The sequence below is a fragment of the Plecotus auritus genome (genome assembly GCF_963455305.1).
Source record: "Plecotus auritus genome assembly, chromosome: 7".
Classification (NCBI taxonomy): Eukaryota; Metazoa; Chordata; class Mammalia; order Chiroptera; family Vespertilionidae; genus Plecotus; species Plecotus auritus.
The window spans coordinates 108189675-108216181 of NC_137774.1; the positions used below are offsets into that span (position 1 = coordinate 108189675).

General features: G+C 42.3%; 1 protein-coding gene and 1 pseudogene across 2 annotated transcripts in view; one reads left to right on the forward strand and one right to left on the reverse strand.

Moving 5' to 3' along the window:
• The window catches only part of MCC (MCC regulator of WNT signaling pathway), a gene marked incomplete at its 5' end in the record, with an annotated part of 397198 nt that overhangs the window by 220729 nt on the left and 149962 nt on the right, over window positions 1-26507 (forward strand). The window lies entirely within an intron of this gene.
• On the reverse strand, window positions 24266-24686 carry LOC308253358 (ubiquitin-conjugating enzyme E2 variant 2-like; annotated as a pseudogene). Its single transcript has one exon. The product of its transcript is annotated as a ubiquitin-conjugating enzyme E2 variant 2-like (transcript).

Genomic DNA, 26507 nt, shown 5'->3' on the forward strand with positions numbered 1-26507 from the left:
CACTAGTTTAGTGGAGTACAGGGAAAAAACGTGTTCGTGTTGTACTTGGGTTCAGGCCAAAACTCAGATATTAACCGGCTTTGTGATGTTGGCATCTTTGACTCTGTGTGCCAATCTGGCATATCCATCTCAGAAGTTATCCCCAAATCAGGCAATGCATAGAAAGGCTTTAATTAGTAAATCAGTAAAGCACTATGCAGATAGATGAGTTGTTGTTTGGTGCTGTGAATGAGGCCTCATTCCACAGCCTCTTTTTATTTTCTACAAACTTGGAGCAGGGCCACCACTTCTGCATCTCTTGCGTGCTGCTAACTTTTGTTCAGCCTGTAGCCTGTGCATCCTATGTCATTGATCTCTGACAAATGTTTTTCCTAAGGAGCCACTTGATATTCCCTGGTTGAATTTGTTTCTGTGAGAGGGAGTGTGAACTTAGACTTACTGCATTGCATCTGTAAGCGATTTAAAGGTAGTAGCAACCATGCCCATTGTTTGTATTTCAGGAAGGTCCTTTAGATGACCTTTCAGATCTCAGCTGAGATTTTTCCTTTATTTACTCCTGTTTGACAAGCTGCTGTTTGGATTAGTGGTGATACTTTGGAATTTACACAGAAGAAAACATACTGTTTACTGAGTCTGGGAGCCTTAAAAGGCTTCTGTTCTTCCCACAGTGATGTTAAAAAATGTAATGTTATGCCACCATTAGAAAATTTTCACAGATAAGACTATTTCCTCCGAGGAAAACAGGCATTTTCAGTTTGGGGCTCCTCCAATTCAGACATAAGGAAAAGTAGTTTGCCTGCATTCATTATATAAAAAGAGACTTAAAAAGAGGGTGGAGAGGAAAGGAAGAAATTAAGAGTCAAAGAGGAAATATTGGTGAGCCAAACTTAAACAATATCCCATTCTAAAAAAGTTTTTTAATTTGAAAAGGTAATGGAGGTAGAAGGGAACTGATTTATCTATAAAAGAATTTGCTATAAATATTTCCAAGTCTTTTTTTAGATCATTAAGGTTTTTTTTAATATTAGGCTGATGGCAGTGAAGCTTAAAGCCTAAATGTTGGAAGTGAAAATTAATTGACAATCAGTCAAAAGTAGAGAGTAAACATGTATGATAACTTAAAAATGGTTGGAGAAAATAAAATGGACTTTGCATGTAATGGTTTAGAACCCTATTCATAAAGCAAAAGGAGAAGAGAAGCCTGAAGGGGGAAGTGATGGATGACAAGGTTTCTAAAGGATGTTCCCCTGAGAAGAACATTAGATACGTCTTTTGGGATTCATGGGACACTTGATCCGACTTGCAGAACCTACAGGTAGAAACTGTAATATTGTTACTCAGACGCTGTAGCCATTCAATATGCTGGCAGAGAGAGGGGGGCTCCCATGGGGGATCCAGCATTCCCAGTCTGAGTGCTGAGGCACAGCTGGTGATGTAGTACAAAGTAAGGATTCCCAGGTTTTCAGACTTAGTCTTTAGGGAGGGAACTTGAGGTCTGTACTTGTAAACAGTTCTCCACAGGAGAACGTGATGAGCCAGCTTTGGCAACCACCAGGCTAGACAGTATCAAAGAAGGGATGGTAGTAAATGTAGCGATAATTAGCAGATTAGCCTAAAGTTGCCTTACTCTGAGTTTTTTTAGTCTCTCCGTTACAAATCATTTGAAAGTGTGTAAGAACATGTGTTCTTCTGTGTAGAGGCATACTCCCTAGGTTCAAATTCCATCTTCATCACTTATGAGCTGTGTGACTTTGGTCCAGTTGCTTAACCTCTCCATTTCCTTATCTGTAAGTGAGAGATTTTAACAATACCAACTCCAGAAACTGCTATGAGTATTACTTGAGTTATTGTTTGTACAAGACTTAAACAGTGTCTGGCATGCAGTAAGCTCTCGGGACGTATGGCTGGTATAACAGCCGTACAAGGAGCGGGTGGAGAAGGCCTCAGGAGTCCTTGGCCCAGAGACCTGGAAAGAATGCCGGTAAGTGATGGCTCAGAAAGAGTGCCAGTCTCCAAGCTGGATTTACTGGAAATGAAATACTTGGAGAAATATCAAATCGACAGCCAGGTAACAGAAACAGATCTAACCTTTTTGGTGACTTCGCCATTCTATTAACGAGGCTAGGAACCTTGACTCCTCCCTCTGTTGAATCACCATCTAATCCTTACTTAAAAAAATAGATAACCCTCCTTCTTTCATTCCTATGTCTACTGCCCTAGTAAAGGCTTGCTGCATCTTCTAACTTGTTCCCACAACCAGTCTTCATGTTATAGGGTTGGCAGTGCCACCAGAGTAATTTTATCTGACACCTAGTTCCACAAACTCAAATGCCTCCCAAGGACCCAGACTGGGTAGGGAGCTTAATGAACTAGGGGCATTCCACGAGGGACAGACGCTTCTCGACGCTGAGTAAAACAAGCTGGACAAAAATGACAGAGCATATGATTTTATTAATAGAAAACCATAGAAATTCAAGCTGATCTATAGTGAAGGAAAGCAGATCAGTGATTGCCTGGGGTGGGGGCAGTGGGAACAGGTGGGAAACTTTTTAAGGGTCATGGATATATTCACTGTCTTGATTGTGGTTATAATTTCACGGTGTATATATGTCAAAACTTTTCTAATTATATACTGTAAATATGTGCAGTTTATTATATCTCAAAAAGATAAAGACAGGACCTATATATATATTTCTTTGATCTTGTTTATTGTCCAGAATACATCGTTGCTTATAATAGGTGCTTAATTATTTCCTGAAGTGAATTTGTTTTTCAAATAAAGTTGGAGGTGGGGATAAGTGGGGTGGGAAGGTATGTGAGGAACCACTGGAGATTCTACATTTATTCAAGTGAATGCTGGCAGGGACCATCTTTCCTTTTAAGCTACTCCACTATTTATTTTCTTGTCATTAATAGGTTTGTTTATGGAAGAAAAGACTAAAATAGAGCTGGTGTTTGCTCTGATACAGCCTTTATGCCCAGTGGGTCCTTAAAGAATATGAAAGCAAAGTTTGCTTTTTATAGGTGAGTAAGCTGGACCTGGAGAATTCTAGAATCCAGCCCTAGCCGGTTTGGCTCAGTGGATAGAGCGTCGGCCTGCGGATTGAAGGGTCCCAGGTTCGATTCCGGCCAAGGGCACATGCCTGGGTTGTGGGCTCGATCCCCAGTAGGGGGCGTGCAGGAGGCAGCCAATCAATGATTCTCTCTCATCATTGATGTTTCTATCTCTGTCCCTCTACCTTCCTCTCTGAAATCAATAAAGAAATATATTAAAAATAAAAAAAGAATTCTAGAATTCAGACTGGTCCCAGTGTTGACCTTTACATAAAAATGGTTTCACTTTTTTTCGCTCTCCTGTTGATTAATTAATTCTGTGTGCAGATACTTTCTCCGAGTCACGTTGCTACTCAAGTTTGTTTTCCTGCCTAATACAGAAGAAGGAGGAGAATCACTCTTTTTCTAAGGAAACTTGACTAAACACTGAGCACAGATTTTTTATTCTGAGTCTGAGTTGGCTTTATAACATACCTCTGCATTTCTCTGCTGGAAAAGACAGTCACTTTGTCTTTGGATCCTGTATTGCTATTTTCAGAGTCTCCAAGTGAACTGAAATGGGCAGAAGGATTTTTGATCAGGTGGTAGGCTTTATTTCAATCACTGATCAGGAAGATGTGATGAACCACATGTATTTGTACCTGGAGGGTCAGGTACCCCAGCACATCTCAGTATAGAGCAGAAAAGGGTGTGAAACAAAAACAGTGGGAACTATGTTGAAGGCCAGTTTGGGCTGCGTGAAGAGGGACCAATACCACCATCAAAGCAAATAGAAACTTTCTAGAGTGTAGACTATGGTTGAGGGACATGAAGTTTAGCCTTTAAGATAGTATCTATCTGGCCTGCTGGGCCTTAAAGTAAGTCTTTGTTATGGACAATTTCAGCCATGTACAAAAGTTGAGAAAATAGTTATAAGGTGATTCATTATACTGTTCCCTAGCCAGAACTTTTTAATAATAATTTTTTAATGATTATCAATATATGCTATGACTAATACAGTGAGAAATTATCTATTCTGTGGGATATGAATATTTTAATCTCACATTTCTTCAAATAAACTCTTTTGAAAATGCAAACATCGTATTAAAAACCATTTTGAGTAAATGTAACAACTGATCATTGGGTTGTTTTTTAATGGCTGATTCTTAATGCTAGTGACTGACCATTGGAAGTGGTAGCGGGAGTTGAGGGCCCCAAGGAAAGGCCTGGGAGTGAGTGCATTGCCAAAGGCCGTTTCCGAAGCCTTCCTGTGCAGAGACTGCTCACAGCACCTTCCAAACAATAGTTCCTAACGTACTTAGCAACAGGACTCAAATGAAATCTTCAGCCCCCAACAGTGAAAACAACCACAAAGGTAAAAGCAATGTGCAGGTAACGTCCTGCTGCAGTTTGTTCTGGGTTTGACAGCAAACATCTTATTGTTTGGGGAAACCTGGAAACACTCTCAGGAGGCCAAGGACAATTAAAAACTGCTGTCTTACTACATTTCTGTCTTATACAGGGATTTCTTCTTACCAAAAACAACACCACACAGGAATTACGTATTATCTATGATGTGGAGAATTTCTGTGGATAATCTTAATTCTAGATTAATTTCCAAAGCCACTCTTACAATGTTTCCCCTCCTATTTCAAAGGATAATTATTGATTTCAATTTTTTTTAAGTACCTAAAAATCTAAAACTGAGGTTTCTTTGGGCCAGAGTATATCTTGACTTGCACAAAAGATACAGTCAAACACATATGTAAGTCACAGGTTTGGTTATTTAAAATGCCTGAGCAGACATTTATATTCTTAAAAATCTACTTATGATGTGCAAATATAGCTTCCTAACTATTTGAGGGCAATTTGTTTTTGAACTTTCTGACTTGTGTAAATTGAAATGCATCCACACTTTGGTGTTATGAAGTTCATTTCTACCTTTAGGCATTTTCTCATTAGTTGCTCATGTGGGACTTACAGGAAAGAAGGGGAGAAAGCCCTAATGTGCTTAACTGAGTATTCTGACCTACCATCTACCCTCCTGGTCGAGTGGATGGTACTGCATGTAATAAGGAAGGGAAAGCAGAGGCACTCAGCAGATCCCAGGGTGCCCTTTGCCCTTGCCTGACCTTCACTCTGTGCCTGAACACTGTCCCGCCCATCCCCCAACCTTTCAGTTCAGTGACAGAAGTACCAGCAAATCCTGAAAAGATTCAAATGTTAGAGATGCAAGAGAATAAAATTAATAAAAGCCAGAGTATGGATCCAGCTTCCTAGCATGCAATTTAGAAATTACTTATCATAGCTGAGGAATTTACAAGCCAGCATCAAGTTGGTGATCCCAAGACGCTGGGGAGGGGACTCCCCCACCTCCTTCCCGCCCTCCTTCTGACTACTTCTTAGGAACCAGGTGCTCAGTCAGGAGTCGCGGCTTCTGTCTAAGCAAAATTATTTGTACAGTCTGGTCAATGTGGGGCAGATCAAGCTGCAGAAAATATTGGGGGATTTCTGTTTTTCATATCTACTCCTTACTTCCCCAGCCCCTAAAAACGTGGTGAGTTGGAAGAGGAGAGTATTCTGGTGTGGTGGGCACACACAGTGTCTGTCCTTTCTGACCTCTCGATATTTCTCTTCTCTCCCGGGAGTAGATAGGATAGCTCTTCCATGGGCAATGCTCAGTGGGCTCTGCCTGAATTCTCTGGTTTCACTCCAAAAGATAAATGACAGTGGTCTGGCCATCCATCATAGTCCCATGATGCAATGGGAGTATCCATTTAGGGATACGGGTGGAAGGCACAGCTTTCTCCCTAATTAGTTTTAAACTCCACTTTCCGCCCTTAATTCCCAGTCCCTCCGAATGTTTTAATATACTGTTGGGGTATCTGTGTGTTTGCTTTTTTGGTAAATTTATTGATATTACTCTGTCTTTATGTTTTGACATGTGCAAAACTTCGGTACCTCTGTTCCAGTCCCCATCTACTACCTTTACTTTTAAAGAAAGATTAAAGTTTCACATACTTTCATTAACTTAGAGAAAAGTATCTTAGCAAACTTTTTCTATAAAGGGTCAGATAGAAATGTTATACATGTTGCAAGCCATATGGGCTCTGTCATAAGTATTTAACTCTGCCATTATAGCAATAAAAGCACCGCAGTCACCATGTAAATGAACGGGCATGGCTGGTTCCAATAAAAGTTTATTTACAAAAACAGGCAGCAGGCCAGATTGGGCTCTGGGCCTGTGTCCTGACCCTTGGAATAGGGGAAGGAACGGAGTTTGTCATCAAACAAGATATGACCGAAGAGTTGACTGAAGAGTTGACTGGAAAGTCAGTTTTGACTAAACAACAAAGCAGTTAGTGGCCACCTAGAGATTAGTGTAGTCATTCCAGCCCCTCCCTAGCATATTTTAAGCATTTAGTAAGTATTTGTCAAATGACTAAATGATGGCTTCTTTGTGATCTGGCATAGTAACTGAGGCAGTCTCAGAAGTGAGAGGCATATGTGGTAGGAGTTTTATTTAAATTTTAAATGGATTGTGTATAAAATATTTGATGTTTTATTCTAAAGAAAAACAAAAACATCGTGTTTGAAAGCTTATTTTCACTTTTAAATGGAGTCAGAATGCTGGTCACTTGTTTGGGGCTCAGCAGGCATACTATTGGTTTTTGTTTGTTTTGTTTTGTGGGGAAGGGGAGGTATTCATATTTAGGTAGTCCAAAAATATTGAAGTTGTTGATACTGAAGAAAAATGTTACCTCTCATTAAAAGTCTGAGGATATGTATTATCCACAGGGCATAGACAGAATGCTTGAATATCAATAGTTTTGGTAAGGCTTAAATGTCAAGGTTAAAATGAGGTGATTTTAATAACATCCCATTTAGTAACATTCATTTCACACTGTTCTTACTTCTGAGTGTCTGAGACAGGATAACAAACCAGGTCTATTGTTGTTTGAGTTACAGTGACAGCAGTTGTCCACAGCTCAGTTGTACAAATAAAAATTGGTCATCATAATTCAAGCTCAGTGAAATTTCTGTGGCACCAGAATGAAGTACTTTGCCCCATATTGTGGAAGACAGGCGTTGTCTCTGCCAGCAATGATGGATGTGGCGGGCTTTGCATTTGTTTTCATTTGAGTATTTCTCCAGAGAGACAACCATTGACACCATGGTCACAACAGGACTTTCCCAATCCTAAAATGGACCATTTTCTTTCCTTCAAAACTCAGATGATCCCCATGCATTTGGCCACAGATAAGGAGCTCTGAGAGAAAAATTGCTACTGGGCACCTACTCAAGTCTTTGTAAAGGAACCCACTGATGTGCCAGATTTTTTTCCAGAAAGTTGATAAACCTGCAGTCAGGAATGCAGTTCCTTTCTTGTACTAGCTCCAGGCAAATGGACGGGAGCATGGAGAGCGACCTCTGAAACCCACAGGTCCGTTGAAGAGGCAGGGGGTTATCTCCTCCAACCTGGGTGTGCAGCTGTGCGGATGGATTCGGTTGTGACTGGGGGCAGGGGTGACAGTGCAGGTTGTCAGAAAGGAGCAAGCGCTCCAGACTCTGTCAGGCAAGGAGATGGCACTGGAAACTACATTCAGCTTTTCCTTTTGAAACTTGGCGAAGCAGAATTTGTTAGAAAGTCTGTCTTTCATTTCATTTCTCAAGAAAACCCAGCTAACTTTCATCATGACTTTTTAACCTTGTGTCTTTTTGTAAATTCGCTTTTAATATAACCTTAACTGAAGATATGTAGACTTTTGGTGTGAAAATAAAATCTATTTGTTAGAATATTGAAACAAAAAATTCCGATGATCCCTTCCTGTATGGAGTTTTCCATTGAAGCCTCCAAAAGGAGTGATACCTTCCATTCAATAATTACTTGCTTCTGGCCCTGGCAGGGTGGCTCAGTTGATTGGAGCATCATCCCATACACTGAAAAGTTCCAGGTTCAATTCCCAGGCTGGGCACATACCCAGGTTGCAGGTTTGATCCCCAGCCAGGGTGTATACAGGAGGCAACTGATTGGTGTTTCTCTCTCATTGATGTTTCTATCTCTCTTTCCTTCTCCCTTCCTTTCTCTTTAAAATCAATAAAAACATATTCTCGGGTGAGGATTAAAAATAATAACTTGCTTCTGTCAGGCACTATGCAAAGGACAAAAATGTAAAGGGAATCAAATCAGAGTGTCTGTCCTGTGATTCTTTATTTGCAATAGATTTCAACCTTACTACTCTATGGAAGGTTCCATTCTAGTCCCTGGAGTTGTCTGACATCTAATAGAGGAAAGAGGTATGCTACCAAGCAATTATAATACAGTATAGTAAGTTTTATAGCAGGAACTTAAAGAGAGGCATCTAATCCTATCTAGAATGGTAAGCATAGACTTCCAGAGGATATAGCTAAACCCAAACGTAAAAGACTGGGAGCAGTTAGTCAGGAAGGGGTGAAGAGACAGTGGGAGGAGTGGTTTGTGTGCAGTCCCTGGGGCAGGGTTGAGCATGGTGATTTGGGGGACCACCAGGTTTTCAGTGTGGCTGCACCAGGTGCAGGTGGGACATGGGGAGACAGAAGGGATTACACATGGCATTATAACATCAACTTTATCCTGATTGTAATGAGGAAGCACTGGCTGGTAATATTTTTAAGAGGGGCCGGTACTGCACAGGATTAGAACTTTGAAAGATGTTCCCGACTGAGTTGTAGGACCATGGCTTGGAGGGAGATGAGATTAGAAGCAATGAGAACAGTCAGCCAACTGACGTGATCTAGGAGGGGGGAGATGCTGATTACTTGAAATGAGTGAGCAACAGCTGGAGGAGTGAGTCAGAGTTTAGGTGCTGGAATAGATAACACTGGTGGTTGGAGGGATGAAGAAGCTGGAGGAATCAAGGAACAGATCTGGCGTGCTGTGGAATCCCATGCCCATCTTTGTTCTAGCACATATCCTATTGTATTTCAGGTGTTTACTTCTTAGGTTCTCAAGTATGACTATAGGCTACTGAAGGATTTGCTCTTATATCCACAGCACCCAGTGTAGGGTTGCAACGTGGACAGGCAAGGTCAAGGGTTCTGTGTATGTGGCAACAAGAAGGAGCCTCTGAGCAGAAAGGACTGAGTGTGTGTGCTGGTGTCTCCTGTCTTCAGCTCTTTTGTCCTTTTGTGGGTTTGGGAAGCAGGCCCAAGGGAATGAGCAAGGGGGCATGTCAGGCCTTGGCCGCACTCTGGGCCCTTTTCAGGGCTGCTTGGTGTGTGGCTTTGGGCCGTTGTGCATTCCTACCATGTGTCGCCTTGTATTGAAGACAGGAGGTGGGGGCGGAGGGGACCTGGGAGAGTGAACACACCAGAAACAATACCACTGCAAAAATGCCAGTCTGACAAGTTCTGACTCGGCTGCCTGGGTCCCTTGTGTGCCTGGGAATGAGGAGGATTTAGGAAGGGGGGGCGGGCAGAGACGATGCACCCTGCTGGGAAATGCTTTAGCACTCAAAAGACTTATGGATTAGCTGGTGTGTCCACTTCCTGACAGAGTAGCTTTTGGTGAGTGAGTTACAGAATTGTGAGTGTTGTGAGTGATGGGGTAACAAAGGGAAGTTGCCGGTCCACTGTGAGGGTGTATGAAAGAGAGCGCGTGTCAGGAATGAGAAATTGGCCTTACTTTTTAGTCTTGCGGCTCAGAACGTGTGGGCATGGTTATTGCCACCCCCCACCCCCTTGTGTATTGAAAGGACCTTCGGCTCCCCTCTTCCCTATGGGACGTGCTTTGACAGAAGGCTGTGAGGACCCTGGGTGGCTTGTTAGTGTAGCTAGCCTGTCCTTCGTTCTTAAGGGCCCTCACATTCTCCAGGTTATGTTTTGTTCCCCTTTTATGGCTAATTTTATTTATTTATTAGGACACTGCTATGAACTGCCTGGAGGCCATGGTCCTTATACGCATTTTCTGAAAGCCATGACGATTGTGAGACCACACGCTTTACATTTCACATGGCTTCTATAAATCAGATTTTGTTCTCTCTCCCTCCCAAGCCTCCTTGGCACTGTGTAGCTCTCAGAGCAGTGTTCACATGCTGTTTAATACCCCATGGTATATCTTATTAGCCTGCTAAACTTAGCTCCTGGTTCTTTTCGTGTTTGTTCCCAGTCCATGAGCCTACTTTTTCAGCAGAGGGATAGGGAGCTGTGGGGTTGTCAGGAAGTCACAGAGACCCTAGGGAAAAGTGGCAAATTGGAACAGCAGTGACATAGCACACGATAGCAGCAATTTCAGTTATCATAAGCTTGTGAAAATAGGCCTGGCTAGGTTATTCTAAAATACAGGTCAAGGAACATTTTCACTGAAAGCAAGCCTTGCATGGTAGAATTTTAAAATGTAAGAAAAACAAGTTTGCTTCAGAAGGAAGAAGAAACACTACAAACAGAGAAGACGTGTTTGGAAGGAATTAAAGATGAAAACGATGAGAGTAAATCAAAGGTAAAGAAAAAAATCAGACTTCGATGGGAAGGGGAAGCGCCAGTCGGAAGGAGGGTAGAGGAGAACACTGGAGCAGGTGGATTGCGTTTTGCCTCCCCCTACCCCCCCTCCCCAAGCCATGGTTAGATGGGGACTGACACCTTAGAAATTGTGCAAAGCACAAAAATGTGTCCCTCTGCGCTCCTGGCAGGCAGGAGCTAGGTCTGTCCAGGTCTGTGTTCTGTGCCTGGCACGGTGTCCTGGCACACACAGTGAGTGTGAATAGTAGGAGGAACGGTTTCTCAGCTCTTTGGCGTGCGGAAGGGGCTGGAAGTTGAGAGAATGACATTGCAGGAAGTGATCAATGTTGTTTGAATATTGGCACTGTAGAATAAAGGTGGCTATATTTAGAGGCTCACATTTTTTTGGAGGGGTGTGTGTGTGTGCGTGTGTGCGTGTGTGTGCGTGTGTGTGTGTGTGTGTGTGTGTGTGTGTGTGTGTGGACAACTAAGGATGCTAACATTATAGCCAAGCTGTCTGCAATGTGGGATTTTTTAAAATTTAGATCAGGCTACATGTGGCCGTTGAATGCTTTCCAAGAATGGTATGGAGCCTCCTCTGTGGCCTTCCCGGAGTGGAGTCAGGTACTAGAGCTCTGTCTCATGGTTGCTGTCAGCAACTAATGTCCATGTTCAAAACATATCGGGAGTTAAGATTAGCAAGAAGAAAGTGCTGCTTGGCAGAGAAAGGGGATTGGCGGCCTCTTGCCTTTGAGCATTGGATAGTATGTGTTGTCTATATAAGAACTGATAAAGATTGGTTACATGTGTAATTTATATACCAGCATATTTTTATGCACAGATGTGTTCTTATTGAAAAATCTGATGGGTTTTCGTTATCAAATACTCATCATTGTTTTATTTCTACACCTTAGTAAAAACGCACTTACTAAGCTGGAAATATGTACTCTTTTATAATCATTTGGAATCTTATAATTTCTTCAGGACATTCTCTTAGAAAAACCATGTATTGCATGATTTTACCAATTGTAGATACTTGGCCTTTTTTCATGTTTAGGTTCTGATTTTAATGAAAATCTATTGTAGTTTGTGGTTTCTATTTTTCAGGCATGTGTCACCCATTTTCCGTGATTCTAAAAATGTTAGTTTCGAGTAAATGTCTCCGTGTATGCCATACGTTGACCTCTAAGCCGTTTTGGCTGATTTTGATGAAGTGGGGTTAGGGTAGATATCGGTAACCTCCAACAATTGAGCTAGACGAGGGATATAAGTCTGTCCCTCAATTATATTTCCACATATAAGAGCAGACTCCAACAAACCCTGCTGTATACACAAACACTTAATTGCATAAGTAGACAGAGAAAAGAGGTCATTGAGTGTGTTCTCTGGTGTAGGTGCTCTGATAGTACCTCATGAAGGTGCTCATGAAAAGTTACCATGATGCAAATAATGACATTTCTGGGGGCAAGATTCGCTCACCTTTTTGGGATCAGGTGACAGGGTGCCTCTAAACCCGTGGCTGCATACAGGATTGTTCCAGAATTGAGCTGTAAAGGTCAAGTGTAAAGTTGGGCTCTTCAGATTCTCATGTCTTGTTCATCCTCGGGTGAGGTGCCTATACCATATTTCTAGCCAATTCACCTATCTTAAACACCACTCATTTCACCAGGGAGAAATCTTTTCTAACATCTGCTGAGCTAATTTATGAAGCCTTTAGTGTTGAGAGAGAGGTGAAGAGCTTGAAGTTTCTGCTTCTAGACTGAGGCCCTTTGATGAGCATCTTTCAAATGCTAGCTAAACATTTCCAGAGTGCTGGAGTATGGGTGCCTGGTTATGGCAGGTCATGTTCCCTGGAGGCCAGATTAAAACTAACACATCTTAACCCTAGCTGGTTTGGCTCAGGGGATAGAACGTTGGCCTGTGGACTGAAGGGTCCCTGGTTCGATTCTATTCAAGGGCACATGCCCTGGTTGCAGGCTTGATCCCCGGTAGGGGGCGTGCAGGAGGCAGCTGATCAATGATAGTCTCTCATCATTGATGTTTCTATCTCTCTTTCCCTGTCCCTTCCTCTCTGAAATAAATAAAAATATATTAAAAACAAAATAAAAATTAACATACCTTAGCCTGGCTGGTGTGGCTCAGTGGTTGAGCATCGACCCATGAACCAGGAGGTCACAGGTCAATTCCCAGTCAGGGCACATGCCTGTGTTGTGGGCTGGATCCCTGGTGGAAAGCATGCAGGAGGCAGTCATTCGATGATCCTCTCTCATCATTGATGTTTCTATCTCTCTCCCCCGCTCCCTTTCTCCCTATAAAATCAATAAAAACATTTAAAAACACACACACAACTAACATCTTAGAGCACTAGGCTTAGGAAAACAACAACAACAAACTAACACATCTCTATCCTATTGCCTGTGCTAGACTGTTTTAAAGTAAATTATTCATGTAACTCTTCCTTTACTGGCAATTAATTTCCTCATTTAGGGGGCCTCCCTGGTCCCAATCAACTTTGGTTTCTTCTTCTTCCTCTGTCCGCTCATGTCAGGTCCTCCTTTTTGCCTGTGTAATTATGTCCATGTGCTACCAGGAGTCTTCTTTCTTTTTACCTCAGCAAATTCCACCTTCAAATTCCTCACCGCACTTGTCTTCCTGACCCCCGCCCCCCTTTCTGAATCCTAACCACACTGAGTCTAAGGACATATGTTCATCAAATATACTGGCTGACTCATACTCAATATTGGTCTTCTGCATGTGCTGAGTGAAGGAGGGGGGTGTGGCATTATATTCTTATATTCCAGAGTAAGATACAAGGTTTAAGATGAGGTCTCACATGCATTTTCTAAACTATCCCTATCCAGTTTAGCAGAGTTCCAAACATATGAAACACTGAGTAAATATTCAAGAGGGAAAATTGGAGAGGAGGAAGAGAGAATATGGGCAAATTATGGGAAGGTTTATTGAGAGGCCTTCTAATTCCTGATCAGAGTCACTCGTCTTGGGGGGAGAAAATGTCCTGTTATACTGTGGAGAGCTTCGAGCTTCACTCCTTCCAGCCACAGCATTGTCCACATTCCTGCCCTAATTCATCCTCTATTGAGGCCAAAATATGTGCTGCGAGAGCCTATGAAAGTAGTAGGGTACTCACAGTGGTGGCGGCTACAATGAAAAGAAAACAGCAGCCCTAGCTGGTTTGGCTCAGTGGATAGAGCATTGGCCTGCGGACTAAATGGTCCCGGGTTTGATTCCAGTCAGGGGCACATGCCCAGGTTGCGGGCTCAATACCCAGTAGGGGGTGTGCAGGAGGCAGCCGATCAATGATTCTCTCTCATCATTGATGTTTCTATCTCTCTCTCCCTCTCCCTTCCTCTCTGAAATCAATAAAAATATATTAAAAAGAAAAGAAAACAACAGCATGCAACCATATGTCCTTTAAGTCAGGTGGAGACTGTGTCTTACAAATCTTATCCTTGCTGACAGAGATGCCTGGAAGGTGCAGCCACTGTAGAAAAACAGTATGGAGGTTCCTGAAAAAATTAAAAATAGAACTACCATATGACCCAGCAATTCCCCTTCTGGGTATTTATTCAAAGAAACTCCAAACACTAATTCGAAAAGACGTATGCACCCTTATGTTCATTGCAGCTTTATTTCCAATAGCCAAGATACAGAAGCATGGACACCATTTTATAAGCAAAATGACACTCTGTATGTCCATTTATAAACCTCATCTAATCCTCACCCCATCCCCCCCCTTTTTTTTGCCAAACTTCATATTTCTTTTCTTTTCTTTGTTTTTTTTGTTTGTTTGTTTGTTTGTTTTTCCAAAGAGTAGGTAAGACACATGTGGAACCTGACCAAAATATGGTACCCTGGAAAGTAGATGATTCCCTACAGAAACAGAATGGAAGAGGGTGCAGAAGTTCAGTGGGTACCAGAGCTGCCGTCTAATGTTGGAAAGCAGCTCCTTTCCTGTTCTGAGTGCAGTGGTGCCCTTGAATGAGAAGAAAACATACCTGCCTTGTTTTATTCTTGACAATTTAATATAAAACTCTTCCCAGAAGAAATTTCTGTACTGAGTCTTTATAGTAAAATTATTACAGCTATAACGGTAGTCATGTACCCAAAGCCTAAAGGAAATCAGGATAGGTCTCCAACAAAGTATATACATTCTGTCATCTCTGTATTTCCTTGGCAATCTTTATGGGCTCTGGTTGGAGGAACCCAGTGGAATTGTCATAAGCACAGTCTCATGTTTTGCTGCATTGCTTAGGCAGAGCGTGACAGATTGGGGAGCCATTGATATATGACAGTTGGGAGCTATAATATTTTGGGAATGAAAATAATTGTTGAAACCTTACTTCCACTACTTCTAAAGCATCTTAATAAGTCTGTTCTTTATGACTTTAGGTAAACATGTCAAGTGTTCCCTAAGATCAGAATGAGTTTGAATTAATGAATTACTTAGGACGTCAATCTTGGAATATACGAGCCTGTCAGGAAAACCCAGACCCTTGGCACAGAATATAATCTTGCTCTATCGGATATGCAGCTTCTATAAAAACCCTGGTTGGAAGAGCTGATATTTAGGGAAGGTAATTTAGGAAGCAGTCTGTATCAATCCACTTCTTGAAGTATTTTTAGGATCTGTCTTTGGATGAGCTATAGGAAATAACAAATACCGCATCTCTTTACCCCTCACAGAGTGTCTTCAGGATCTGACTTCAGTGCTAGGCCTCTGAATTTTAGAGTGAGTTGTAATATACAAGAGCATTAAGAAACCCAGGTCTGCATTTTTGTGGCCATGTTTTTGGTGACGTTGCCTTTGGGTAAAGTAGTGGGGAACCTCTATATTTCTTCAGGTGAACTAGGAAATTTGAAAGGTGAAAGGTTAGTGTTACATCATATGGTAGCAATTGGATTTGTTTCTTATGGTTGAAAAACATGCTTTTTTCCAGTTTTTCAAAGACTCTAGTTGAAGAAACTTGCAACAATTGTTGTGTAGAGGACTCAGTCTTTCTTCCTTTTTTTTTTTTTTTTTTTTTTTTTTTTTAAATACAGGGCTGCAGCCTAAGACAGGGAGAGCCATTCAAGAGGCCAGCTATAAATAGCTTTGGGTGTTCTTGAAGAATGGTAGTTTCCTTCAGCATTACATTAAGAAAACTGTACAAAGGAGTTAGTCTTGTCCATCCGGGTAAAGGCCAGGTAGATGCCAACTTCCTTCTCATAAAGAGCTGACCAACAAAGGACTGATTTGAACAAACTATCTAGTGAATGAATTATTATACAGGGTGGGGCAAAAGTTGGTTTATAGTTGTTCATATGGAAAAATAACACAATAATTAAATAATAATCTAAGAATAAAGTCTACGTTTCCCATACTCACAACTGTAAACCTATTTTTTGCCCCACCCTGTATATTAGTGTTTGGGATTTTTTCCTTTTATATTTAGTAGGAGAACTTGTTTCTTTTCTTTTCTTTTCTTTTCTTTTCTTTTCTTTCTTTCTTTCTTTCTTTCTTTCTTTCTTTCTTTCTTTCTTTCTTTCATTTACTTATTTATTTATTTACAGAAGAAAGTACCTAGGCTAGCCCATTTAGGCCACATCTCTGCTTCATCCACATTAGCTCCTTGGGCTCACAGGAGCATGTGAGTTGAAAGGTGTGAATGGAGAGGAAGTTGAAATCATAGTATGAAGTGGAACATGTGGGTTTATTATCTTTGCTACCTTTGGTAAGCAGATATTGCCTGTGAGTACACACTTGTCCAGGTAAATTCTTTCCTTCAAATGAAAGGTGAAGTCCAACATGATTGAAATCTCATCTGTCCTAGGCTCTGCCTCTGCTATTGAGAATAGGGTCCTCATTCAGCCGCCTCTCTAATGTGGCCTTTGGGGAGGGTGTGTGTGTGTTTGTATTGTTAACGAAAAGTCATTTTGTTGAGGCGAGGTTCTTTTTATAGGTGTATATCTCTTAAGCTGTTACCACTGGCTAGGATCAGGATGGACCACAGATATGCCTCATTTCACCCAGGAGGTGTAACTGAAAAGCCTGTGAGTGTAACTTTTATAAATGAGCTCATGGTCTAAGTATTTCAGAAAAATCCTTTATTCAAGGGATCCCTGCTGAGAACCATTTTGTAAAGTGCTGTGCTCACAGTAGGACTGGATAACTACATGGGGGGACAGATGACAAGAAAAGGGTCCTTTTGTATGAAAAACCCTTTCATTAGAGCCATTCTCTAGGAAACTGAGGGTGGGTATTGCCAGACCCTGCTCCAGTATAGCCCTCAAATGTCTCTATCCGGTACCCTGTGTCAGTGTTAATAAAAACACGTACTACTTATTGGATGCTTACCATAAACTGGGACTGTACTAAACATCTTTCATCTGTTATCTCATTTAATCCTCGAGGCAATTCAGTGAGATGCAGAAACTGTACTTCACAGAGGCTTGCCCACAGCTTGCCATGCTTATATAACTGGCAAATAGTGGAGTCTGGTCTCAAATTTGAGTCTTTCTGATTCCAGTGCTCTTAACCCCTATAACCTCTGTGTGTACAACATGCCAGCTCCCTGATAACCTGAACTCTGTTTTATACATCGTTGTTCCCTCAGTTTCAACCACCAGGCCGGGTGTACAATAGGCTCTTATTGTGAATGAATGGGAAAGGAAGGACCAAGATTGTGGTTGGAAGACCTGTTTCAACTCTAGTTCTGGTACCAAATAAGTCATTCAACCTCTCTCAAGCACCCATAAATTGGGAAAATAATTCTTGCCCTGCCTATATCACAGAGCTCTTGTGAGGATCAAAGGAGGAAGAGCTTATGAAAACCATAAGGAACTACATAAATGTTAAGAAGGAGTCATGAATTAATTACCTAACTTAACTGTTTTGTAAGTTCAGAATGGTTCAAGGCTAGGTTTCCTCAAAGCACCTGAAATATTTAAATATTTGGAAAATACTTGACCTAAGGGAAGGATAGGGAATAAGTCTTATGGTGTGGATACACATAGTGGCAAATGAGCAAACCGTAGGAATTCCAGTTAGATGGGGAAAAGCAGTCCAAGCTGGTGGAGTGTACACTGGGCATGGAGTATTTGGATTGGGTGACTCTAAGCTTCAGTGACCTGTCATTCTAACCAGGTGTTTGGGGCAATCCTGTAGGATTGAGTCATCCAGTGGCATGGCTTTCACTGGTCATACAGTGTTTGCTGCCAGCGTTCCGCCTTTTACTTGCTGGCAAAGGGGCTGGCAGACCCTCATAGGCTGAAGCAACAGAGAAGGACCGCCCCCCCTCACACGTTCCCCCCACCCCATGTGTTTTCAGGTGTCTTAGAGAAATGTGCTAGATTCCAGAGCTGGTCTGTGCACTGTTCAACTTAGGTTCCTCATTGACACCTCTAGTGCTGGCTTCAAAAGTCTTGTTTGGAAGAATGTTGTGTTACCCCTCTTTGGTAACCCCATTATTTCTCTACAGTCACACCCCTACTCCATGGATTGGAAACTCTTAGATTTCTGTTATTTAAAGCATTAAGATTTTCCAACAGTGCAAATTAAAAATGCTTCTGGAGACTTCTTTCAACCTTAGAATTATATATACTTTCAAAACGTACAGTCTGTGGATAGAAAGCCCTTTGAGATTGATAAGAATGAGCTCTCTAATAACATCTTAGGTTTTGTAATACTTATTTTCAGGTGCATTGTTTAAGCTTCATGCTGACACTGGCAGGTATACAGAGCGGGACAGACTATCCATGTTTTACACATGAGCCTGGAAGGGGAAGGAAAGCGCACAAGGGACAAGGTCAAGCTGGGACTCAGACTTTTTCTCCATCCTGTTTAGTCCACCTTCTGGGCGATACGAAGCCACACTCACCTACCTGACAGTACAGGCACCAGGTCAGTCCTATTTAAGCAAGCAGGGCAAGTTAATGCTGTCGTTACAGCTGAGGAGAGGGAGCCCCGGACACTAACCTCCGTGCCACGCACCTCTGGTTGTTGATTATTCTGTCTCAGACCCACCTCTCCTGACTTGGAGGGCTTGCTCTTTTCATTGTAGCTGCTGACTTTTGTTTCAGCACTTCCTAGAAAATCTTCAGGCAACGCCTTCATCTCGCCAGCATAAAACACCGCAGCGTTTAGGAACTCATTGAGGAAAATGCTAGAAAGGCGAAGTCAGGAGAAAGGAGAAAGGTCAAGAGATGGAAAAGACAGACCAGCATTTGGATTGCCTGCTGCCTTAACCACAAGTGGGAAGCAGCCCTCATAATGGAATTTCTGCCACTTTGTAAGACCATAAGCCTGCCCCAGACTGCCTGCTCCAGCCCTGTCACATGTTTAGGGGAAAGTTATGGACAGTTCCACTTTTTATTCTAGGTATTTGTGTATTAGCATTTGGTTTTTTAAAATATATTTTTATTGATTTTTTGCAGAGAGGAAGGGAGAGGGATAGAGAGTTAGAAACATCGATGAGAGAGAAACACCGATCAGCTGCCTCCTGCACACCCCACACTGGGGATGTGCCTGCAACCAAGGTACATGCCCCTGACCGGAATCGAACCTGGGACCCCTACGTCCGCAGACCAATGCTCTATCCACTGAGCCAAACCAGTTAGGACTAGCATTTGTTAATTGTTGCATGTAAAACTAAGACTTCTACATGAATCCACCTTGGATCTGAGGTCTAATATCTGACAAACTGCAAAAGGTATGTAGTTGGAATTATCCTTCCCTCTGGTAATAATTAGAATTGTGGGGCAGAGAGCAAGCAACTTTGGAATGAATCTTCTTAATTTCTTCTGGGTTCTTGACATCCATGTTTTCCCCTCCCATTTTTCTGTCTGACACGCTGTCTCTGCAGCACACAGCCTGCCCCCTAACCTCCTCAATACCCCCCGCCCCTGCTCTCTGATGTTCTCTGAAGCACCCTCAGATCTGCCCACCTGCTTTGAACAGAGACTTGAATAAGCTTCAAGTATTTTAATACTAAAAATTAGTTTTTATTTGGTACATATTTCCTCATTTTAATGCATTTCTAAGGAAAAGAGGTTGCATTTTTGAATAGCTATCGTCACAGTTTTAGAATTGAAACCTTAACTTTCAAGATCAGAAAGTAGAGCTTTCCTAGGAATGAGAGCTGTGTGCAGAGGGCTTCCTCTGTTGAGGTGGCTTTACAACTTCACAGCCAGTGCTGGGAAAACCCTTTGTGATGACTTTTTATGCGGCCTAGCATTCTTGTTCTTATGAGTAATGCTAATGAAACTGTTCTTTCAAAACCTCGAGACCTTCTCGCCAGGCACGTATGTTCTCTGGGAATACCAGTTACCTCCTTGACAGTTTGTCGGCTCTGTGCTCATTCCTCTCGTTGCAGTTGTCTGTTCAGTGGATAGAGGCCGGTGTTCCCTTGCACCAGTGGTGGCCCTTTAGGGATGGGATAGAAATGGCTGGGAAAGGTGGGAAGGTGGAGGAGATTGGTTTGTGTGCTGTGTGGTTTCCTGGCACTTTCAATCAAGTTTAATTACTTTACCTCAGTTAAGAATTAGTTTAGACTGGGTTGGTTAAGAAGCCATTTTCGTTATTGTCTTCACATTCTTAGAAAATGTATCATACTTAGTCTGAATAAATCTGAGAATAAAACACCGTGGTGCCTTGCCTTGCCTCTATGCAAAGAAATCTCGTAGCAAAACGCACACATCTGGTATTTTCGAGTTCCTCTTAACCTGTCATTTAACATGTGGCATTTATTTGTCATCTTTTCACTTGGTGGTGGTGGTGGTGGTGCCCACAATAACAATACTCCACTGTGGTGGTTGTGTTTTACAGAACCCAGGAATGGCTTTTATCCCTGCATCTGTGTCAAATCCAGGCAATTTTCTCCTCCCAGTGGCTTGCACGACGGCGCCTGGTTGAGTGGTTGAATGTTGGTCGCCAAGTTGCTTTGTTAAAGCCACAATCTTTAGAAGTGAAATAGTCACACCAAGCGATCTGGCTTATGTGGACTCTTCTGTAAATAGTACGTGCGCTGGGGGAGTATTCCCTGGCCCCCGGGGGAGGTCAGCAGAGTGGTTGTGAGACAGAGTAATCTGGTCTGGGTGGTGCTGAAAGCTCTTATTGACGGAGGATTAGTCTCAGTGGAGACAACATGCTGTCACATGGCCATCAGTGCAATTGAGAGGAGTGAGGTGGGAGGCCAATGGGGGAGGGGAGAGCCGCTGAGTCACTGAGTTCGTTTAAAGGCTGCTGCAGGGGGGGTGGCCAGCAAGACCCACCCCTGGACTCTGCCACCACCACACCCACACCTCTGGGTTAGCTGACTCTACTCCATGTTGGGCACGGAGGACAGCAGCACTTAAAGAGGTAGGAACCTGAAAAGCTGGTCTCACAGTCAGACACCTCCTACACAGTTGAGAACCCTGGGCAGATTCCGGGAGCATGAAAGAGGGAGGCCCCCTGCTGACATAAGGGAACTTGGCTTCTGGTCCTAAGTATTGGCTTCTGTATCCAAGATGGGAAGCTGGGAAGGGGGGGTGGTTACTCCAAGGTTTCTTGACTTGATGCCTCAAAGCTCTGAAAGGGAAAAGAGGAAATTGTGTATGCTTACTTAGTCTAGCAGCCAAATACTATTTCTCTAGATAGGGCATAATTTAAAGTCACATTTAAACTTGTCAGTGCGCAGGTATTGTTAATGTGAGAAAAAAAAATATGTTAAAGTCACTTTTTTCGTAGGTGCCTCAGAGTTAGTCTGAAGCTTCTCTACCACTAGAAAAAAGTACAAAAATGACAAACTTTTGTCTGCATTGGGGCTGGAGGGAAAATAGGGGGTATTTGAGGTAGGCGGGGAATTGGGGCAGAAGTCATAGTCTACTAAACTGTGTCACTTCTCTAAGAAAAGGGAGCACATGGTCTTTGCCATAAGTTTTGTTCCCAGCCTTAAAGGACTGATGTGTGTGTGTGTGTGTGTGTGTGTGTGTGTGCGTGTGCGCGCGCACACATGCGCACACAACATGCCAGGTGATGTCATGCGTGTTTTTGTGACCCCGCCACATGCACTGAAGATCTATCTGAATGACTGTTAATAAATGAACTGTTAATAAATGTCTGAAAAAGGACCTAAAGAGATGAGTCTATAGACCAATATGTGTTGTCCAAAAAAAAAAAACATCAAAAATTGGTGGAGGCTGGAAAAAAACCTTTCAAAGTGAACTCTTGAGTGCTAGTACTACCCTAGTCCGGGTTATCTATCCTGAAGAACTGATTTTGGCAGATCTAGAATAAAAAGTGACTGCTTGGACGAGGCGAGTTCTCTTGTTTGTATTTGTTTTTTAAGAAACTAGTAAAAAGTCATTTCCTTTCAAAGCTACCTGTGCATTTACGCAGAACAGGGAGGTTGCTTTGTTTTGAGTTTCTTCCCCCTCCCTCCTTTATTTTTCTTTTGCAAAACTGAATGCAGAATTCTGTTCATCCCAGTTTGTTCAGAGAGGTCTACAGCAAGGAAGGCAGGCAGCAGATGCTTGGTGGCTTCAGTGAAAGGGGAAATGAGTAACGGAGGATAGAGGTTGTGCAGGGTCAGGGAAGAAGGAAAGCCTGTTTTGGTGTGAGAGAACTTTGCTGTTTAATTGGTTGTGTTGGCAACCAATAAGGACTGGGAGGAAAGATGAAGAGAACAGGGTTGGGGGGTCACTAGTTGCTGCCATCGCCTCCTTCCTGGCTGGAGGGACTGTAGCCGGTCTGATGGCATGTTGCTTGGATGGCCCGTCAGGAAATCATTTCATTCCTGGCTCCCTGGTCTCAATTAGCCTGAGTGTAAAAACTTGCTGGGTTTAATCAGTCCCTCTAGCAGAATAAGACTTGCCCCTTTTAAAGAGAAAGGAATGTGTGTCTTGGGCATTAATAAACCTTTACTAAACTAACCTTCCTGCATAATTAAATTACTTGCTTTGAAGTAAAGGAGCATCTAAAAATGAAAGGTTGAAGTATGATTCCAGAACATAGCTTAAATTTCTTTCTTTCAGGTTTTAATAAATGGTAAGAGAGAGAGAGAATGAATATGTCATTGCATCAGCTCTGAAATGTAGGAAGTTTGTTTAGCAATACTCATTATTGGGAAGAAAAACAAAAGCGAGTTGGTCCTTGGATTTTATAAGTCACCACCAAGGAGCCATGGGTAGGGCTTCATTTAACTTGGGGTCTAGGTTACGGACAGGTGGGCTGCTCGATCCCAGTGGGCCTATCATTTCTTTTTTTAATGTATGTATTTATTGATTTCAGAGCAGAAGGGAGAGGGAGAGATAGAAGCATCCATGATGAGAATCATTGATCAGCTGCCTCCTGCACACCCCCTACTGGGGACAGAGTCCAAAACCTGGGCATGTGCCCTGATGGGGAATCGAACCGGGACCTCCTGGTTCATGAGTCAACACTCAACCACTGAGCCATGCTGGCCCGGGCTGGGCTGGTCATTTCTAATTCCAGATTCAGGTATAGATGATGGCAAGTTAATTTTAGAAGGCTAGATTGGAAGCTTTTCCCCCTATTTGTAATGACTCAACTTAAGAATTTAAATGTTTGCTGTCAAGCTGCCATACTCTAAATGACCTGCAGGTTACCCGGTGCAGAATGTTAGCCCTTTGTCTACTGCACGGTCTGGTTAGTGTTCGGGAAAAGCAAATACATTTGAAGATTTAGCTTGACAAAAGTCCTCCCTTCTCCTGGTTTTGTGGAACACAGCACCAGTTCCCCACCCGCTAAGGGTCCTTCAGACCTCATTCCTGGTATCACCCAAAAAGCTCTGGGGAGGATGTCTGGCTTTAAGCCCCCTCATTGCTCTATCTTTGAAATTCCTCTGCTTCTGTCAGTTGACCCTTTTGCTTATAGGTTGGCTTGTTGGCGTGTGTGTTTTTTAAATTAAGTTTTATCCAAAATTCCTATAAATTTGAAATGAGTAAGGGCCTGTTCAATCTGCTATACAGACCCAGACTCTCACCTGACTAAATGCAACTGGGAAGTTAGATATTCGAGAACATTTCTTTTATTTTTATTTTTTCTGAGAACACGATCCACATTTTATTTACATTTTAAGAGTAACTTTAATCTCAAAAATCACATATCCATTCACCTATTTCCTTTTTGCTGATTTCACTTCAACTTAAATGCATGGTTTGTCAAGCAAAGACTATAAACAAATATTTACCATGTCTTTTACATGTAATACACAGAAACAGCTTTTAACAGAAATTCATTGACCTTCCCCATGACATTTTTTTATTATAAATACAGATATCAAAACAATTCTGAACATATTTTTTATACTACTGGTAGTCAGCACCCACACCACTTCAAAAATTAAAACAATTTGAGACAATTTTCATTGTACCTGCTACTTTAGACAATTTAAATTGAAGCTCTTTCACTAAGCAAGATGGATAAAGCATGCCATTTCTTTTTCCTTCTTGGGATTTTTACTTTTTAGTAAAAATCACCATACTTTCGTCTGTAAACCTGAATTCTATTTTGAATACTCCAGGTTTATGTTTAAATGACAGTGCCTTAAAAAAATTGTGCTGCATTTTTTCTCCTGTTACCTGAAAACATAATGTGTATACATATATTAAATATATTCTTACACATGTCTAGGTCATATTTATCAGCTGGCATTCTTTTACTTAATGTGTGGGTATTTTGCATCGTGATATTTAATCCAGACATTAACATGAGTAGAAGATTGTTGATTTAAGACAAGTTTGAGATTCACTAAAGTTAATTGTTGTATGTTTGTCCTGGTGGCTGTGGCTTCATATTTTCTTTGGACATCATTAGACATCTTAGTTCTTGAAGGGCAACTTGAACGCTATATGAATTTTGCCATTTTGCTAATACTGGTATGCTCTGTGCATCTACCATACACTGGAATTATTTATTCCATTCATATTAATTTTGGTTACAAATCTAACTGTTGGAGAAGCTTCTGGGTATTTAGGTTACTTTCAGGCTATATATTCTGTTTTCATAATTTGTCCTTGGTGGCCCAATAATCATGCCTGTCCACCTTGTACGTGTCATAACTTCATCATCTTCAAGGCCCCAGCTAACCGCACCATCGCCAACTCCTTTTGTTCTTCTTCAAGTTCTTCCAACAGCGAAAATTACGAGGAACTTTAACTCCTGTGGAGACCGCCATCTTCTTCTGCCGCAAGAACATTTCTTTATGTTGAACCACTAAGTCTTGGTGTTGGAAGGAACCTGCCACCACCCTCCTCTGTGTAGCCTCTGCTGCATTGTACCAGCATGGGGGTGGCGATCTGTGGCAGCAGGCAGAGAGGTGGTCCCACAGCACCACACCTGGCTCCACTGTAAAGTCGTCACCTTGACACCTGGCTGGCTTTCATTGGACACCTTCCTCTTGCATATCACTTCACCATCAAAATCATCTTTCCATAAGTTCAGGTTCATGATGCTTACTATCCATAGTCTATGCATTTATGATGACAGCCCAGCTCCCTTTTATTTTTTCCTGTTGGGTTTGAAACCCCTCTTTAAGAACCTGTCATATGTATTGACTTCCACTATAGGCTTTGTTTTGTCTAAGTATCTTTCTCTACTTCCCAAATTTCATGCTAAAACGTGTTCACCATGGTCCATTCCAAAACTGCTTTTCAGCCATGCTCTGGAGGTGTCCTTTCTCCCCATTGGGAGTCATCGTTCTAATGCCTTATATACATTGTACCTAAACAAATACGAATCCTGTTTTGCATCATCATGGATGTTGTTATAATCCATGTCCACATTATCTTTAAAAATCAATGACCTTTACCTAGAGGAAGCAAGGAAAATACCTCCATTGGGTCTCAGGACTGTCCTCAAAAAGTTTAGGATGTTTTCCTGGTGTGACTTGTTCCTGTGTAAATTAGCAGATGGGGAGGGGGAGGGGAAGGTCAGCCTTGCCAGGCTGTGGAGCTGTCAGTTTTTATTCTATTTGTCACTTTCTTCAGGAAGTCCCCAAACATGGGGGAGTAATTATCTCAGCCATTTGGGGCCCAGCAGGTCCCCACCACTCACCATTCCCCTGGAGCCAGCTGAGACTTGCTGGTGACATGCAGTGCCTGCTGGTGATGCTGCACTCTTCCGTCTAACACAAGTTTACTCCTTGTAGATCATGCATTCTCTGAGCAATCTGAAAGCTGCAAACCTTCCTCCCAGGGAAAACACACACATGCTCACTTCTGTGTCCAGTTGCAGGGGATTGAGCATGTCCTAATCAAGGCGCACGAAGCCCAGGTTAAGGACCCCTCGCATACACCCTACCCACCTTGCTCTGAAACTTGGCGATTTATGTTTACAGCCTGTTTCATGGATTGCATGAGAAGGGCCTTGATCCTGTTCTGTAGGTCTTGTGGTTTCATTCATGATTTACTTTTGGACCTCCAGTGCACAGCTTTGGGTTAACTGGTCCTTTGTTTCTATCACACTCATGGCCGGTCCATGCAGGGCCCTCTCCCATCCATTTTATCTCTGCAAAACAACACCTGCGAGCCCATCCCAACACAGAAACTAGAATGTGACAGCATTTATCTCGGCCAGTGTGGTCCTCCTTACCCGAGCCAGGGTCGTCACTTTCTGAATCTCGTGTAAATTGTTTTCTTGCTTATTTAAGAAATAGTTTTGTCATGTCTATACATTTCTAAAAGTTTAGCCAGGATACGGTGGAGTTCCTACGTCCTCTCTAGACATACGTAAGTTCTCCATGGTTCATTTGTTTTAAAATACCTGAGCCCTTCTTGGGCGTGAGGCACTCCGGTGACAGGGGGAGACAGAAATAAAACGACAGCCCTGCTGTCACGAAGCTGGGCAGGGAAGATGCTAAAACCTTTCAAACTGGAATGATTGCACCAGCAAAGACTTGACTGTTGAAAGTCGAACCACGTTATCTGGGTGATGTGATTTCTATACACAGTAGCAACCTGTTTCGTGCCGGGCTTATGCGTGTGTGCACCTTCCTTTC